Source organism: Sarcophilus harrisii, chromosome 6 (assembly GCF_902635505.1).
Source record: "Sarcophilus harrisii chromosome 6, mSarHar1.11, whole genome shotgun sequence".
In the NCBI taxonomy this organism is placed as follows: domain Eukaryota; kingdom Metazoa; phylum Chordata; class Mammalia; order Dasyuromorphia; family Dasyuridae; genus Sarcophilus; species Sarcophilus harrisii.
The window spans coordinates 98,086,546-98,099,438 of record NC_045431.1 but is presented as its reverse complement, the minus strand read 5'-3'; positions in this window follow the sequence as shown (position 1 = coordinate 98,099,438).

Sequence of the window (12,893 nt, the reverse complement as noted above, 5' to 3'; positions counted from 1 at the left end):
CCTCAAACATCACACTCTATTTCTCCTGATCTAATGTTCTCCTTATCGGAAACTCAGTCTCTCCTAATCTCTGCCTCCTGGCTTCCCTCAAGTCCTTGACCCAATCTCCCCTTAATACTAGTGTCTTCCCTCTGAGATTATCTCCAATTTATGCTGCATATATCTTATTTATCTTTACTTGTTTACATGTTGTCTCTCCATTAGACTGAGCTCCTTGAGAGCAGGGATTTTCCCACTGTCCATTTCCTTGTATACCTATTGCTTAACATAATATCGGGCACATAGTGGGTCCTTAACGTCTGTTTGACTGACCAACAATGATGCAGATCACTAATACTAGCAGCTAAGTGTTAAATAGTGCTTTAGGACTTACAAAGTACTTTTTTGTCACAACCCAGTGAGGCAGATTGGCAAATATTATTATCCCCACTTATAGATGAAAAAAACTGACACTTTAAGTGGGGAAGTGATTTGTCAATGGTCTCACTACTAGTCAGGGATAGGATTCAAACCCTAGCCCTCTGATTTCATGTATAGCATTCAAATATAGGACTGAAATATGTTGTCTCCTCAATGTTATAGCCTAAATGAATGGACTGGCCAGGTAGTAAGCCTATTGTAAATAGACACAACTTTTCAGGAAAAGGAGAAGAAGGCCCAGTGGATTCTTAGAAGCATGTATATTAGGAAAGTATGTAAAATAGTCTCCTTAAGGGTAGGGACAGTCTTATTTTTGTCTTTGTATTTCTAATCTTTAGCATAATACCTGTCACATGATTAACGCTCATTAAGTGCTCATTGATCAGTTTGATAGATGGATGGATGGATGGATGGATGGTATAGAAAGAATAGGTATTTACACCTATTTGCCACCAGGTATTTCCCCCAGGCCACACTAGTTGCTAGTAACAAAAAAGAGCATGGCAATCCTAAATTCCATAAATAAAAGACCTCAAAACTCTTAATTAAGTTACAATACTGTGCCACAGACACAAGGTCAGAGAGCTAAAGGCTTGGGCTATCAGTGGGGTTTTAAAAAAGTCTTAGCTGACTGACTTGGACACTGAGGGGAGTAATCATTTCACTTATCTCCCAGAGTGAAATTGCGAATTCCAGTCCTTGGGGTAAGGGAGCAGACTTGAGGAAGTCTGGTGGCAGCAGCACGCCAGGAGCTGAATGTTCCATTTCGTTCATTCCAGGGAGTCCTGGCACCTTCAAGATGCCAGTTTGATCAGCTCCCTCCACAGAGCCCATCTTAATGATGAGGGGAAAGGCACAAGTGGTCCCGTAAAGCAGCTTATGCTAGTGGGGGGAAGAATAACAGGCACAGGGAAGAAAAACCGAGAGATCAAACAGTTCCTGACTGTGCAGTAGTGGGGGGAAAGCAAGAACTGCCCATCAACTGTCTGCTGGGGCTGGTGAAGAGATGGTTGGCAAGGGAAGATGATCCACAGGAGCTGGCAGACATTGTCCTCAAGAGCTATGTGATCTGACAGATAGAGGAACGGGGAACGGCAGGGAACAAAAAACTGAAGTCCCAAGAAAAACGAATTTGTTTTTTCCCCAGGTTGGAACTAAATTTCTGGGTTGGAGGCCAAGAGAAGGCTTTCCTGAGAAATAAGGTGGAAATGGTCCCTCTGTTCCCAAGTGGATGGAGTGTGAATGATACACTGACTATTTTCAAAAGCTTAAAAGTCAGCAGCAGATTTGCTGCAGTCTGTTGAAAAATACTTTATCCAAGAGGATTTGGATTGGGATTCAGGCTCAGAGGAAATACCAACTTTTTCTCTTATCATGATTGCCTCTCCTTGAAGGAATTGAAAGCTCTTACTTAGATCCTTACATACACATTTCTGTGAAGGGGGATAAACTGTGGATTTGAGGAAATCCTCCCTAAAACTCTGATTCGATGCAATATTGCTGTTCCTGCAAATCTGGCAATGTGTATGTGATCAGCTTGGCCTGTATTTCTTAAACTGTGGATCTTCTTGGGTGAGTGGGTGGGGCAAAGGAGGAAGAATGGAAGCAAGAATTTAAACCAGAAGTGGAGAATACTTGTCTTCTTTAAGTTATGCGAAATGATCCAACCTACATTGCAGAACAGACAGTTGTAATATGAATTACTTGACAATAGTGGCTAAATGATATATAACTTTTGACTCAGTAAAAACATTAATGGAGATGTACTTCCCCCCTCCCACCCCAAAAGAGGCCAGAAACAGAAGAAAAGACAAATATAAACCAAAATATTAATAGCAACATTTTTTATGAGAATAAAGAATGGGAAATAAAATCAGTTAGAGGAGGAATGGCTAAATAAACTGGGATCTGAATGTAATAGAATATTTTAGAATCTTAAGAAATTATGATGGTGGGAAATTTAGAAAAATGTGGGAAAGCCTGTGTGAAGTAATGCAGAGTGAAATGAGGAGATGATGACTATAATAATACAATATATTAATAATGAATTATTATTTAAGTAAAATAATAAGCATAATCATATAATAACGGTACTATATTAAAAATATAACAATGGAAGTCAAACTCTGAGTAACTATAATAACTCTTCTTGGTCTTTTAGAACAGATAATAAAATCTACCTTCCTCCTCTTAGAAGAGGAGATTTTGTATGCATTGTCACACATTCTCCATACTGATTTCCCTTAATTATTTTTTCCCTTCCTACATGCAGTAGTTCAATTCCCCAGGATGAGGGGAATTTGTTTTGTAAGAAAATTTATTTTGTTAAAAAAAAAAAAGGCACTTATTATTTGTTCTGTCTTTTGCTTTTACTTAACATTTACTTCTGCTTATTTTCCCCCTTCCTCCTGGGGGATCTCTTGCAGCAAAGAAAGGCAGGGAACATAGGAGGCTGTGCACAACCTTGGGCACTCTCTCTTAGAGTGATGGTTCCTAAGGCTGTATCAAATTAAATCATTTCCTTAAGAAAGCATTAGAACTAAAAGAAACAATGATTCTGACCATATGATTGAGGATATTGTTCATTCTTCATTTTTTAAGAAGAGCAATGACATCAGGAAGGTGATGTCTTGACTTGCGAGTGAATTGGATTTAAGTGAGGCAGAGTTGTGCAGAATCATCAGCCTCATTCACCTCCAGAATCATCAGAGTTCAGTGACAGTATAACTGGCAACGACCCAGCCATACTCCATTTCTAAAACGTTCTCTCTCCTCATCTACACCTATTGCCTTTTCTTCCAATATGGAAGGAAGCAGGAAGTGACTCAGTTCTCTTTGCTCCAAGAAAATGCATTTCTAGCCACAAGAAAGAGCTAAGCTCACTGACCTCAGAACTTTATTAGTGACTCCTGAATTTTGCATGTGACCTCAAAATGGTCATTGTGGGCACTGACTCGTGGCCTACTATATGGAAAAAAAGACTTGGTGCTTTCTTTGGTCACCCTTTGATTGAACCTTTAGTAGCCCATTGACTATGGAGAGAAGGTTCTCTCAAGCATCCTAAAGAGCTTCCTTTGTCCACTGACTTGATTCAGATTCAGAATCTTAGCCATCCTTTGTACCCACTGTCTCCTTTTATATCTCCTTCTAATAGAAGGGGGAGCAGGAATGACCCCAGGTCTGCTAAAGTGTAGGATACAGATGGCATTTTTGTATTTGTTGAGAACCAGGGATAAACATATTCTCAGACCGTAAGTGAGACTAAAACACCTTTTCCCAGAGGTAGACAGGAAAATGCTTGTAGTCAAACACTTAATATCTCTGATAATAACTGCTCATTCCCTATACCATGCATCAGCTAAGTCATGGTTCCTAGTCTTTTCTCTCCATGATCATCAAAAGTAATATTTATAAAGCACCTCGAAGTATGGATATAGTGCCATAAATTTTGTAACGCACCTTACACATGTTATGTTGTTTGAGTCTCACAATAACCCTGCAAGGTAAGTGCTATGACCATTATTATCCACATTTTGTAGAAAAGTTAACTGAGACTTAGAGAGATTATGATTGTCCTGTGATCTCAAAAGAACCTCAGAACAATTTCATGATCAAAACAACTCTATGAAGTAAGTACAATGATGGATATTGTTACCTTTGTTTGACAGGAGGAAAATGGAAGCTCAGGTCATAACTTCCCTAAGGTTCGCTAGTACAGGGCTGCATTTGAACCCCCATCTCTCTGGTTATAAGTCCTGCACTCTAGCAGCCACGCCAAGGTGCCCTTCTCATAGTTACTAAATTCTCTAACTTAGAGTTAATGTGGGATAATAGATGGAAAACCATCTTTGAAGTCATGAAGATTTACTTTCAAGTTCTGTATTTGACACATAGTATCTGTGTTGCAGACCTGGACAAGTCATTTAATTTCAGTGTTTGAGGCAGCTCTCTATAAATGTGAATTTGAGAAAGTGCCAGGCTACATTTGTAAGTGGAGTTTCCTCAGGGATTGTTTCCTGTGCCAGTGAAATTATGAGTCCAATGCTTTTCCTTAATTCCACACGCAAAGAGCTAAACATAATCAAAAAAGGCACCAGTCTGAGACCTCACACATTTGCTATCCTAAGTCCATTGTTTAAAATAGGATTTCCCCAGCTTTTGGGATAAGAACTTACTGTTTGATAAAAATTGCTGGGAAAATTGGAAACTAATATGGCAGAAACTAGGCATTGATCCATACTTAACACCGTACACCAAGATAAGGTCAAAATGGGTTCATGACCTAGGCATAAAGAATGAAATTATTAATAAATTAGAGGAACATAGGATAGTTTACCTCTCAGACCTGTGGAAGGGGAAAGTCTTTATGACCAAAGCAGAACTAGAGATCATTACTGATCACAAAATAGAAAATTTCGATTATACCAAACTGAAAAGTTTTTGTACAAACAAAACTAATGCAGACAAGATTAGAAGGGAAGCAATAAACTGGGAAAATATTTTTACAGTCAAAGGTTCTGATAAAGGCCTCATTTCCAAAATATATAGAGAATTAACTCTAATTTATAAAAAATCAAGCCATTCTCCAATTGAAAAATGGTCAAAGGATATGAACAGACAATTCTCAGATGAAGAAATTGAAACTATTTCTAGTCATATGAAAAGATGCTCCAAGTCATTATTAATCAGAGAAATGCAAATTAAGACAACTCTAAGATACCACTACACACCTGTCAGATTGGCTAAGATGACAGGAAAAAATAATGATGATTGTTGGAGGGGATGCGGGAAAACTGGGACATTGATGCATTGTTGGTGGAGTTGTGAACGAATCCAACCATTTTGGAGAGTAGTTTGGAACTATGCTCAAAAAGTTATCAAACTGTGCATACCCTTTGATCCAGCAGTGTTACTACTGGGATTATATCCCAAAGAGATTATAAAGAAGGGAAAGGGACCTGTATGTGCACGAATGTTTGTGGCAGCCCTTTTTGTAGTGGCTAGAAACTGGAAACTGAATGGATGTCCATCAGTTGGAGAATGGCTGAATAAATTGTGGTATATGAAAATTATGGAATATTACTGTTCTGTAAGAAATGACCAACAGGATGATTTCAGAAAGGCCTGGAGAGACTTACACGAACTGATGCTGAGTGAAATGAGCAGGACCAGGAGATCATTATATACTTCAACAACAATACTAGATGATGACCAGTTCTGATGGATCAGGCCATCCTCAGCAACGAGATCAACCAAATCATTTCTAATGGAGCAGTAATGAACTGAACTAGCTATACCCAGAAAAAGAACTCTGGGAGATGACTAAAAACCATTACATTGAATTCCCAATCCCTATATTTATGCCCACCTGCATTTTTGATTTCCTTCACAAGCTAATTGTACAATAATTCAGAGTCTGATTCTTTTTGTACAGCAAAATAATGTTTTGGTCATGCATACTTATTGTGTATCTAAGTTATATTTTAATATATTTTAACATCTACTGGTCATCCTGACATTTAGGGGAGGGGGTGGGGGGGTAAGAGGTGAAAAATTGGAACAAGAGGTTTGGCAATTGTTAATGCTGTAAAGTTACCCATGTATATATCCTGTAAATAAAAGGGTATTAAATTAAAAAAAAAAAATAGAATAGGATTTCAGCTTTTGCCAGCTGAGCTTCTTACTCATTATAGCTTTAGTTTAGCCAGAGATGATTAATTTACAAATATTTTCTTCTCATAGTATTGTGAAGATCAAGTTAGCACCCTGGATGCCTTAGAATCAGCCGGAGTCAGGATAAGCAAAAGTCCTTGGTCTTTATTCTTGGTCTTTAGGGGTAGAAATGAACAGGATGGAAGCAGGATCTCCACAACCTCCTTCTCCTCCTCTACTGCCAAAGTGACTCTGGCTTGTCTTACTCCACCCCCAATCCCTCCTATAATTATCTGTATACACCAAAAAATTGAGCCAGCACAGAATAGTGGGAAGGGCCATTTTTCAAGCATATGCTAATAGAGTATTGTCCAATCAGAGCCTTAAGTGCTCAGTTGTCTGATCTCAGTGCATCAACTCAGTTTCAGACCTTTACATAGTATTATAGGAATCTAGATGGAACAGTTGATAGAGAAAACGGGTCTTGAGTCAGATCTGAATTCAAATTCAGCCTCAGCCATTTAGGAGTTGTCTGATTCTGGCCAATTCACTTAATCTCTTCTGCTTTAGTTTTTTCATCTGTAAAATGGAAATAATAATAACATCATCTTCCTAGGCATGTTGTAAGAATCAAATGAGATAGCATTTAGCATAGTATATTGTACATAGTAGACACTTGATAAATTCTTTTCATGAATTGTACCGTTATTTCCTAGTTATCCCAGTTAATGCTTGCTTTGAATTGTACTTTAAGGTGACTCTAAAGAAGTTCCTGTCCCAAATTTCTCTTCATCAATCTATTATCCAAGCCAGTCAGTTTCCCTGTCACATATGGGGTACCAAAGCCCAAAGTGACTCTTAGAAGTTAAGCCAGGAATAAGGAAAAACAAGTTGAAGAATCCAAAGAAATATTGGAAAAGTGTGAATGAAGTGACAGAGTAAGGAGAACAGAACTGAAAGAACAATATCTATACTGACTCCTACTATGTAACTAAAACCTAGGTCAAATGCAATGGACACAGATGGCTTCCTCTAGTAAAATGTCTCCTGAAGGCAGGTACTGTTTCCTTTTCATTTTTGTGTGAAATTACAAAAAGTACTCTACTGCTTGGGGCAGTTAGGTAGTGTTCAAATCCAGTCTCAGACATTTATAAGCTGTGTGGTCCTGGGCAAGTCACTGAAGTCCTATTTGCTTCAGTTTCTCATCTGTAAAATGGGAGAAGGAAATGACAAACTACTCCAGTAATTTTGACAAGAAAACTCCATGAACAAGCTCGTGGAATCACAAAGAATCAGACATCATTGAACAACAACTCCAATGCTTACTGTATTATCTGCTATGTGATATTTTGTTGTTCTTCAATTGTTTTTAGTGTTTTCTGACTCTTCATGACCTCATCTGGGATTTTCTTAGCAAAGATATTGTCATGGTTTGCCATTTCCTTCTCCAGTTCATTTTATAAATGAGGAAACTGAGGTAAACAGAGTTAATGATAAATGCATAACAAATGCTCATTAAATTGAACCAAACTTAATTCGATTGACTCTTTAATAAAATAAAGCATGGCACAGCTAGGTAGTGCAATGGATAGAGCACCAGCCCTGAAGTCAGGAGCACCTGAATTCAAATCTAATCTCAGACATTTAATACTTCCTAGCTGTGTGACCTTGGGCAAGTTACTTAACCTCAACTGCCTCAGCAAAAAAATAAATAAAGCACATATGTTCATTTTTTAACTGATAAAATTAAATTACCCCAAAAAGGTAAATTACAAAAATATAGTAGTTTGCATTTATTAAGAGTTCTTTTATTTTTAGACTATTTTGCTTAAGGGTATTTGGAAATACACTTTGTTGGTGATTTATGTGTTCATTTAGATTTATCTGTTATATAACAATAAAAGTATTCTATTTTTTGAAAAATGTGGAGATCAAGCCAAAAGTCATAGAGGGGCTATGGTAATCAAAGGTTCTGGTCATCTATTAAGATTCATTTTTAGAGTATTATATTTTTTATAACACTGTATTTATAAATACTATCTCTTACCTGTCTATACTTTCAGGAAGCAGTGTGATACAGTTGAAAGAACACCAGATTTGGAGTCAGGAACTAAATTTGAATCCTGCTTCTGCTACTTACTCCATGTATAATCTTGAATAAATCATGGACTTCTGGAGAGCCTTAGTTTCCACATTGGCAAAATGAGAATGTTGAACTAGATGTATCTTTACCTCTAACTCCATGATCAATCAATTAATCAATGTTTACTAAGTGTTTATATTTGATGGACACTATAGTAAGTATAATGTCTTTTAATCTGCTTGTTGAAGATTGCTTCCTCAGTTTATTAAGGATATTACATATGTATCTTTGATTTAAATGTGGAAAGTGGAAAAGGCACTGGGGACTGTTTCTATAATTGTAGTCTTGAATTCCAACCACTATTAGGTACCTAAAGCTCAATATGTCTAAAACTGAATTCATTATCTTCCCTTGACCCCAGCCCTGGTTTTGATTTTCCTGATTCTTTTCAGAAAGAGACGAGTATTACTATTTTTTAAGCCAGCTAGATTTAAAGCCTTGGATTTATCTTTTAACTCTTCTCTCTTTGATTTCTATACCCAGATTCTCAAATCTATATATTGAGCCTGAATTCTAGTTCTATATCACCAAGTGCTTCCTGAGCATATCAATCAATAAATGAACATTTATTAAGCACCTACATGCTAAGCACTATATTAGAATACAAATACCAAGACTATCTATCTGGATATTCCATTGGTATCTCAAAAATCAACAAATCCAAAATAAAATCATTAGCCTACTCTTCCTATCATATTTCTCTATATTGAGGGCATGACAATCCTTCCAGTCATTCAGATTCATAACTTTGGAGCCAATACTGAGTCTTTCCTGTCTCTACTCCCTCGATACCCAATCATTTATCAAGTCTTGCCAATTCTACATTTACAATATCTCTCATATCTCTTCTCTCTTACCTGGATTAATAAAAACTTATATTTATACAGCACTCAAGATATGTGTGTATACATGTGTGCACAAACACACATGTATATACACATATACACATAAATGTGTATTGTTATATATTATTTATGTTATATGTAATATGTTGTATATGTCTATATATTATTTATGTGATAAGTGTGATACATGTGCATATAATCTATAATAATGCCATGAGGTAGGTACTATTATTATCATTATTTTTACAGATAAGAAAACTGTGGGTGGAAGTAGTTAAATGACTTGCCTTGGTTAGTCAGCCAACAAGTGTCTAAAATAAGAATTGTTCTTGACTTTCAGGGACAGTGATTTTATCACTAGCAAGTGGTTCCTTTTCTTTGCAACAATCTCCTAATTTTGTCTCCTTCCTTTTAATCTCTTTTCTCTAAACAGTTCCTTGTTGTTGTTCAGTCATTTCAATTGTGTCTGACTCTTCATGACCCCATTTGGTGTTTTCTTGACAAAGACACTGAAATGATTTGCCATTTCCTTCTCCAGTTCATCTTATAGATGAGGAAATGGAGGCAAATAGAGTGAGGCAAATAGAGTTAAGTGACTTGTCCAAGGTAACATACCTAGTAAGTGTCTAAGGCCAGATTTGAAGTTAGGTCTTCCTGATTCTATTCACTGCACCACCTAACTACCCCATACATACATAATACACACATAAATGTATGTATATAGCTACATACATCCATAAATGTTCTTAAAACACATACCTGACCATATTACTTCCCTACTTCAAAAATCTTCAATGATTCCTTATTACCCTTGGAATAAAATCCCAACTTCTCAGTCTGGTGTACTAAGCCAGAGAAGTTAATTGGTCTACAAGCTGCTCTCTAAATTCAACTTTTCAATTTCCCACCCCTGTGCCTTTGTACCAGAGTTTCCCATGGCATGCATTTCTACCTCACCCCTGCCTCTCAGAATATCTGACTTTTTTTAAGGCTTACCTCAGGTGCCACCATATTTACCAAATCCTGCTTGATTCCCTCCTTGGTATTGGTACTCTCTGCCTCCTCAAATTACCTTGCATCTACTTTTCTATGTACATATTGTATGCCTACCAGGTGATTGTGAACTTCTTGAAGGTCAGGATGATTTAATTTGTACTTTGAATTGCCAGCCCCTGGCATAGAGTCTTGCACATTGAAGGCATTTCATAAATTCTTGTCAAATTGAATTATCACTGAGTCCTATTAGTACTTCCTTTGAACTCTTTCTTATTCATCTATCCTTTCTTTTCCATTTACTGCTACATCCTAGTGATATTTTTACAGATGAAAAACTTGTGAGTGGAAGAAGTGAAGTGATTTGCTTACATCACAGAGCCGGCAAGTGCCTAAAACTATACTTTTTCTTGACTTTAGGGGCAGCGATTTTACCACTATAACATGATTCCTTACCTTTGCAAAAGCCTAATTTGTCTCCTTCCTTCCAAACTCTTCCCTCTATATAATTTCAGGCTATTACTGTTCTACATCTGGATACTGAGAGGTGTATAAAGTAAACTGACTTCAAGAACCCAGTCTTGCTTCTGACACATACTAGCTATGTGATTCTGAGCAAATCGCTTATCCTCTCAATATTCTGGGTAACTCTAAGACTTTATGCTGCTGAGAAGAGACCAACTTGCATTGGTGGAGGGAGTTTTCTCATCTGAACATTCCATATACCAAAGGATTATCTTCCTCTTCAAGATTTTCTCAACACATGTTTTATTGGGCTTTCCTGTGCTCTTATCATATTCTATGTTGTATTAATTGTACTAATCTTTTTATGTAATAGAGTTATAGAACTAGAAAGGATCTTTAATTTTCCCAATGAGGAAACTGGAATCAAAGGAGAGTAAGGGATGTGTCCAAGTTAAAAACTGGAAAATAGCAGAGCAGGGATTAGAACTCTAGGTCTTCTAGTTCTAAATAAAGAATTAATTCTGCTATATTACATTGCCTCCCCAATATAAGTTCCTTAACATCAGGAATCACATCAGTCGACACATATTTGTGTCTCCCGGTCTCTAATATAAAGGTTTGAGCACCTCAGGTGTTTGGTTCTGTTTGTTTTACAATACTTGGTCTCCTTATCTTGCCCAAGTTGCAAGTGCAGCTGTCACTCCTTCTGATGAGCATGGACACCTTAATCTGGTCTATAATTCCAACCTGGGTTCGTTTGCCCCTCTGTAGGCAGCTTGGTTTAGGAAGACTCCTACTTCCATGGGTTCTTCATATTGGTATCAAGGTTAGTGTAGACACCTGATTGACATTAGCCCTTTTAATTCTGTCACTCAGAACTCCTGAGCTCAAGAAGTCCACCAGCCTGTGGTGGAATTATAGGTGTGTATTACTATACGTAGCTTAATAGATCCTTAAAACAATATTTTTCATTTAAATTGAATGGATTTTCTCTCCAACAAACTCCAGATCCAGGCATGAAGGTTTTATACCTTTCTACTTCCACTGTTTTGCTCTTTCTTTTCCCTCAGCCTGGAATGCCTTCTTTCTTATCTCTAGAAAGCTCAGCCATTTTTTGAGATTACATTTAAATGCCAGCATTTACTCCCTGGAGACAGGAAGTGTATCTTATACATGCTTCCATTTCTGCCAGAATGCCTAGATATTCCATTTGACATGTTCCAAATAGATATTTATCAAATAAATCAATGAATTAAATAAGTAATTTCAAATCAAAACAAGAGAGGAGGCCCCTACTATCTGCTTCCCTCGACCTGTTTCATACACAGAAACAATGCCCTAGAAGCTCCTGCATTTGGGGAAGGAGCTAAATAATCTATTATCTGCTAGTTACTAAAGAATAAAATAGCTCTTTCTTGAAATTTTTATGACAACTGTTTAGGGGTAATTTTATCCTATCATTTGATCAGATTAAACTAGAAACAGCTTAACTTTGATGTCCATGAAAATACATAACTAGGGATTTTGGTGCCCCAAATTCAACTCTGGTGACATTGGAGTTAAAGATAGAAAAGAGAATAAGGTGGGATCTGGAAGGTAGGTGGGATTATTCTTGTGATACTTCATAGTATAGGGCCTATGACATGCACGAGGGAATAAGGTATTCCTGGGATATTAACACCATGGATTAAAGTTCCAATTGCCTCATTTTAGTTATAACCCATCCATATATTCAGGAGATTACTTCAGAGAAAGAGATTTTGGCCAAACTCTTCATTGGCATTATGATGCTCAATGAGATAAATAAATAAAGGGATACAAAAATGTTAATATGTATTTTCTTCAAAACTCTTGAAAAGATTAACTGTTCTTCTCTTCCCTATTCCCAGGAAGTAGATTAGAAATATTATTTCATTCATGGTTACAATGGAACATAAAACCCAAGTGATTGCCTAAACACCCAGCTAATACCTGGTACAGCTGCCTTTGGAAATCACCTTTCTTCACCTATTCCTGGATAGCTCACTATCACCTAACATTCATTTCTCTCTTGAAGGGAAGAGAGTATAATTTCCTTACATTTCCAACAATGCTATATCCCTGTTGTCTGTTTTCCACTTTCACCCCCCACAAAGCAGTTTTCTCCTCTTACATAAAGCAGTGAAGCTTTTATTTAAGATTTAACTTTTTGGTGACCCTATACAAATATTGGCAGAAATTCTCGGAAAGGATGACATTGTAATTGGTCTTTTGGGGAAGATCCATTGTGGGATAAGATTTCACACTTTTCATTTTTCCAGATGGGTCTTGGTCTCCAGAGTGGTCATTCCAGGACCTTTTCTCAGCACCAAATTCATTCCAAGAAATAAAAATAG